Source organism: Sorex fumeus, unplaced genomic scaffold (genome assembly GCF_029834395.1).
Source record: "Sorex fumeus unplaced genomic scaffold, SorFum_2.1 ptg000122l, whole genome shotgun sequence".
In the NCBI taxonomy this organism is placed as follows: Eukaryota; Metazoa; Chordata; class Mammalia; order Eulipotyphla; family Soricidae; genus Sorex; species Sorex fumeus.
In genome coordinates, this window is record NW_026606179.1 from 19147774 (window position 1) to 19154342 (window position 6569).

Below are 6569 nucleotides of genomic sequence, written 5' to 3' on the forward strand. Positions count from 1 at the left end.
GGGACAGAGTTTTGAACTCTTGATGGTTTTTCACTTAACCTTATCACTACCTTTAGATTCCTGAAGCTTATCCTTTTTCTGAGGGGTCCACTCTGTTCTGGGTGGTGTCACAATTTCTGCATCTTGATGGGGCCTCATTTTCTCCACGACCAAGAGCTCAATATTTGCATCTCTTGCCTTTGGGTTCCTTCAGGGTGGGTGATCAGTTCCTGAAAAGTTCAGTACCAGGACTTCACTGTCTTCCTGAATACTTGGGGCCCCCAACAGATAAGGCTTTGGATTCTGTTGTAACAAAAGGAAACTGCAGGATATTAGGCCAGAGGAAAACTGTTTTCTGGGGTAACCTGTGCCCAGAAAGAGGTATTTTTTGTTTTTCCTTTTTGGGTTACACCCCGTGATGCACAGGTGTTACTCCTGCCTCTGCACTCAGAAATTACCCCTAGTGGTGCTCAAGGGACCATATGGGATGCTGGGAATTGAATCTGGGTCAGCTGCATGCAAGGCAAATGCCCTACCCATTGTGCTATCGCTCCAGCCCCACCCAGAAAGGTCTTGGGGGGTGGGGGAGGTGGGGATCTCTGGGCAGAACGGGTAGTGACCACTGGAGAGTATAAGAATCATGCCAGCTGCCAGCTGCCCCATCTTCGCTCCTGCAGCTCTGCCAACAGGACGAGCCTCCAGCCCGGCTTCTGAAGATGACTTTCGTCCCTGCACCTAGCTACTGGCCGAGCTACAGCCCGGTGAGAGATGGACCCAGGCCCTGATCCAGGTTTACCCTGATGCCCTCTCACCAGCTTCTCCAGCCTGAAGCTCGGTGGTGCCCCTGGATGGTCAGGCCTGCCCCCTAGGCTTCTCTGGGGTCTTGGTTTGCTCCCTCTGAAGCCACTTCTTCATGTTCACCCTCTCACCTTTGGGATCCCTCTCCTTTGTGATTTTTGGGGGGCTTCCCATTGAGGGAAAAAGGCTGCCCTGGGCACATGGCCAATCAAGGAAACTTCCACAGATGCTGCCCTTCTACATTTCCATCCCAGCTGGCCTGGATGTTGGGATGTTCATTAGCATCGAGGGAATGGCCAACAAGGACATGAAAAGGTGAGGGAACCCCCACACTGGGCTGGGTGGGAGGGACTCTCAGGTCTACATAGCAAGTATCACTGTGAAGGTCCTCCTAGAACCCCCAAATTGCTGGAGAGACTTCCCCCACCCACAAAAAAAATGAATAAGTCAAATACTCAATATCCACACGGTGTTGGAGAAAAATATGGGGTGGGTAGGTAGGGGGTAGCTGGAGGAGAGTTGTAACATTGTCCCTCTAAATAGGGGGCCAGGGATATTCTCCCAGGACATACTTAAGCATGGACTAAGGAGGAGAAGGGGGAAGGGTCGTGAGGTACATCTATGACTGGACATGAGAAAGAAGAAAGGGTTGGTTCAAAGACCAGGATTTGGGGTTACTGCCTAAGGAGGACTTCTCTATTGAGGGGGCAGTGCTCTGACTTTGGCACTCCTCTGCCCTCTAGTGCTCGGGGAGGTGTATAACCTTAGGGGTCAGGAAGACCTGAGCTTCAAGAGCCATGGGTGCTGCTGGGACAGTGCCCAGAAAATCTGAGTTGGAGTTGAAGTGTCACTGAGTAAGAGGAGGGAGAGGGGCACCGAGAATCTGTCCCTCTGCCTACTGGGACTCAGGGTACTGCCCCCCCACTGCCCTTGGTCAGTAGTTCCATTCACCCCTCTCTGCTCTTACCTCCCATCACCCCGAACCACCCCAGGGTGGGACTCAGAGGGCTCTGGAGCCCTGCCCTCATCTCATTTGGCTTAGAAGATTTAGGGAATGGACACTCCTGTCATCCCCCCCCCCCATGTTTGTGGTGATCTTTGCCATGGGGCCAGAACCAGAGGCCAACATCGCCTTCCACTTCAAGCCCTCCTTTGATGACTGGGACAAGGTGGTTTTCAACTAACAGCAGTTGGGCGAGTGGGGGCAAAGGGAAGATAAAGAGCATGTCCTTCACAAATGGGGAGCCCTTCGAGCTGCTCGTGATGGTCATACAGGAGCATTTCCAGGTTAGAGGCGGGAGCTTCTCAGTCTCCCCTTTCCCTCCGTTCCTTAGCTTCTTTTCTTGCTTAAGTTTAAGTGTTTTTGGAGGTGCCTGTCTGGCTGCTGTGGGGACATCACTCAGTCCCCAGGATCACACCAGGCCTCCTTCATCAAACCAGGACTCTGGCAGTCATGACCTCGACCTTAGAGCAATCTCTCTATCCAGATATTTAAATTTTTTTCCTTCTTGCTCTTTGTGGCCCTTATTATTTGGGGATGACTACTGGTTGAAGTACACCCAAAAAGAAAGTAGTTGATGGGGGGTTGGAGAATCAAACCCAGGGCATCATGTTCCCACGCATGTGCTCCTATGCTGAACTATACCTCAGTCCTTGTTCCCTGTCTGGACTGCGTTTTTCAGAGAAGGTTCATAGAGGATACAGGCCATCTTGGGTCATATGAACTATAGTAGAACTAGATGCAGAGCTGGAGAGACCGTACAGGAGATATGGCTCTGGGTCTCTATGGTTCTGTAGCAGGACCACCCTGGTTTGAATCCCCAGCATCACATATGACTCCTTGAACCCAAGCTAGGGCTCACACATGAGCACGGAGCCAGGAATAGCTCCTGAGCACTGGGCTGTGAGCTCTCCCTCCCTCACCCCACCAAATAAAGAGCAGCTAGCCCTGAAAATTCAAACTCGGATCTTACTCAATTTACACCCACAACTGCATTCTCTCTCCGCTCTCATCTGCCATCTCTGAGCTGTTTCTTTGTAGATGCAGAATTAGAAGTGGACTTCAACATGCTAGGCACATGCTCTCCCCCTCAGTCACCTCCCCGCCATGCATAGGAAGTGATTCTTGACTTCAACTTGACCTTAGACCTGTGGACTCCCGCTATACCTAACTCTGGGGTTGCAGGTCATCTCCCAGTATATAATCCTGCGTGAAAATTTTCCCTGTTCCCTGCTTCCTGTTTTTACCTTCCCAAGGTCCCTGGGCTCTCCATGACCTTGCTCTTGTCCTCCAGGTGCTGGTGAACGGAAATCCTTTTTATGAGTTTAGGCACCGGATCCCCCTCCAGAAGGTCACCCACCTGCATGTGGATGGGGACCTGAAGCTTCAATTCATCAACTTTGATGGATTGGATCCTACTTGATTTACGGACAGTTCCACCCGCAAGATGATGGTCAGTTTCTCTCATTGGCCGGTTCCTCTCCTTCCTTTCCTCCCTGGTATAGGAGATGCCTAACTAGATCACGAGGATGAGTCCTTGGACACTGCCCTGCAAGCAGGAAGCAGAACCAGGACCCCACTTCCAACTAAGAGGGCAAGCCTAAGCTTGTGGGTCTGATTGGTTTGGAAAAGGCCAAGCTGACCCTCTTTGGCCAGCAAGTTCCCGAAGTACAAAGAAGCAGCTTCCCCCTTCTCACCTATCTCAGATCTAGCTAACATCTATAGCTAACCTTTAGATGTAAACATCCTCTCCTGTTTATCACAGACCCCAGGTGTGAGGAAGTCGTGACCAATAGAGCCTAGTGCTCCACCATGTTTTCTTCCCCGGAAATTGTAACTGATCATGTTTTCTTTCCTATTACTGATCATGTTTTCCTTCCTGGGTATTGTAACTGTTTGCCTCATAAACAGGGCAAAACAATGTATGCTTTGATATATGCTCATCCTGTACCTCTGGTTCCTTGCTTCGATTTTTTCCACTCTGTTGAATTTCATTGGATGGATTTACATTAAGACAACAAATAAAAGGAGTCTGAGCTGGCTGCCCTTGGTCACAAAATCTGAAGGAGTCCTGTGATCTTTTGTGAAAAGTAATTTCTTACAGTATGGGCATTTCTCAAAAAATTAGAATGAGTTTCTGATTTGACCTAGCAATACCACTTCTGGAATATATCGGGAGAGGTAAAAAGGTATAGTAGAAATGACATCTGCACTCGTGTGTCCATTGCAGCACTGTTTACAATAGCCAGAATCTGGAGAAAACCTGAATGTCTGAGAACAGATGACTGGTTAAAGAAACTTTGGTACATCTAAACAATGGAATACTATGCAGCTGTTAGAAAAGATGAAGTCATGAAATTTGCATATAAGTGGATAAACATGGGGAGTATCATGCTAAATGAAATGAGTCAGAAAGAGAGAGACAGACATAGAATGACGGCACTCATTTGTGGAACATAAAGTAACAAAATGGTAGACTAACATCCAAGGATAACAGAGACAAGGACAAGGAGGATTGCTTCAGGGCTTGAAAGCCGGCCTCACAAGCTGGGAGAAAAGGCAGATCAGATAGAGAAGGGACCACCAAGTAAAGGATACTTGGAGGACCCGCTCAGGATGGGAGATGCATGGTGAAAGTAGACTATAGACTGAACGTGATGGCCACTTTATACCTGCATTGCAGACCACAAAACCCTAAAGGAGAGAGAGAGTAAAAGGGAATTCACTTGCTACAGAGGTTGGGGTGGGGGGGGATTATACTGGGAACATTGGTGGTGGAGAATGGGCACTGGTGGAGGGATGGGTACTCGATCATTGTATGACTAAAACGTAAGCACAAAACTTTCTAAGTCTGTAACTGTATCTCACGGTGATTCATTAACAAATTAAAAAATTAAATTAAATAAAAAAAATTCTCTCGCATTCCTTGTCTCAGCGCCTCAGACTGCCTAACCGAACGTTCGCACAACACCTCCCGTTGGTTGATTTACTGAGAGGTGACTGGGATCTCTGAACAAGTCATTTAAGGCCTGTCCCCCCACCACCACCCACAAAAAGGAAAGGGAGAAGAGGGAAAGAGATGGGAAAAAAAAGAGGATTAAGGAAGGAGAGAGGCAGGGAAAGGTTGTTCAGGCATAAGGTGAGCTTGAGAAACAGAGTGAGAGAGAGAGAGACAGAGGCAGACACAGAGAGACAAGGAGAGGCTGACCGGGGAACAGAGTCACACAGAAGGCAGCTTAGTGGCAGGGGGTGGCAATAGACAGATGTTTTGGGTCCTAAGGACTCCAGGTGGCCAGTGGTTGGTGGCAGAGGGAGAGGCAAGCATAAGTTAGAGAAGAGGTGAGCAGGGGCACAGGGGATGGGGAGGATGGGGAGGAAAGCAGGTGACTGAAGGTCCTGGCACAGCAGGAAGTCCAGGAGAGGACGAAAATATGGGGCTCTTTTTGTTGTTCTTGGGCCACACCCAGCCACTTTCAGGGTTGATTCCCAACTCAGTGCTCAGTGGTCGCTCCTAAGAGTATTTAGGGATACTGCGGAACTAGGGACAGAATGTGGGATCTCCTGCATGGAAGGCCTGTGCCTGGGTGCACCTGCAGAGGGCTGTCTCAGCCCATGGAACACCTTTGTCTGAAGGAGTGGGGTGCACTCAGAGATGTCTCAAAGAACTGGAGACAGGCTTTGCATGCAGGAGGCTTGGTTCTACCCCAGTAGTCATGAGCAGCACCAGAGCCAGGAGTGATTCCCATTGCATCTCCAGGTATAGCCCCAAATCAAAGCAAGAAAGAAGGAAGTCTCTCATTGTTCACTCTTTGTTCTCTGGAGGTTCCAATCAGGGAGGGTCCAACTCCATAAATGAACCATCAGGTGCCTCTTTGACTGAGCATACATGGATGGTGGAGTAGGGGGTTGTCTTGGAGGTCACCCATCACTCTCTCCAGTGACATAAATTTGTGGTGTCATCACTTCCTTCTCTCTTGGTGTTCTCCATACACATGACTACTTGGCTGTGTCCTATAAGTATTTGATGTCGGGTGATGGATTTTTCTTTGATGTGGGCTGAGGGTCCTCAAACCCCCTCATGATTGCTTTCTTATTTGTTTCTATTGTAGATTGAAAAAGAAACTTAACTACCTTCTGGTAACCTGCCTGTAAGTGGGAGGGTCATGGGTCATGAGGGGCATGGGGTAAGAATGTGGGGGTTCTTAGGGGTGCTAACCCAATGCCCCAAGAAATGCCTGCATGCAGTGCTCTGCCCTACACATTTGCTGACTGTTCTATACTGTCTCCTTTACTTGGTGGGGGGGTGGGTTCTGACAGGGGAGAATGTAGAGTAGGCAGAAGGGATGGGGGAGAGCGTGGGAGGATGTCCTAGGAGGAGTAGGTACCCCTCTCTGACAACAGATCTGTCTCTGGCTCCTGGTGATTGAGAGATAAAGGGACCCCATGTTCTCATCCCACAGCCTGTGCCGTAAGTGGTGAAGCTGCAGGGGGCCTGACCCCAAACAGAACCTTCTTGATCAGGGGTTCATCACCCACTCAGCCTCCTGTTACAGACCCAGGTGGAGGTGGGGATCTGCAGCCCTCAGGCCCGGAGTCCAGCCCCCAGTCTCCTCCTCCCTTGGGGAGCATGTGCTGAAGCCTTTGGAGCTGACTCCAGATTCGACACCAACCATAATGTGGGCTACACAGGGGACGTAGCCCAGCACACCAGCATTCGCATCTCTGAGGGCGCTGTGGTGAGGAACAGTTACCAGAAGGGGGAATGGGAGCCCCAGGAGAGGAGCATCTCCTA

General features: G+C 49.7%; 1 pseudogene; it reads left to right on the plus strand.

The window, feature by feature from the left end:
• Positions 1–695: 695 nt before the first annotated feature.
• Positions 696–3200, plus strand: LOC130043421 (galectin-4-like; annotated as a pseudogene).
• The last annotated feature ends 3369 nt before the right edge of the window (positions 3201–6569 follow it).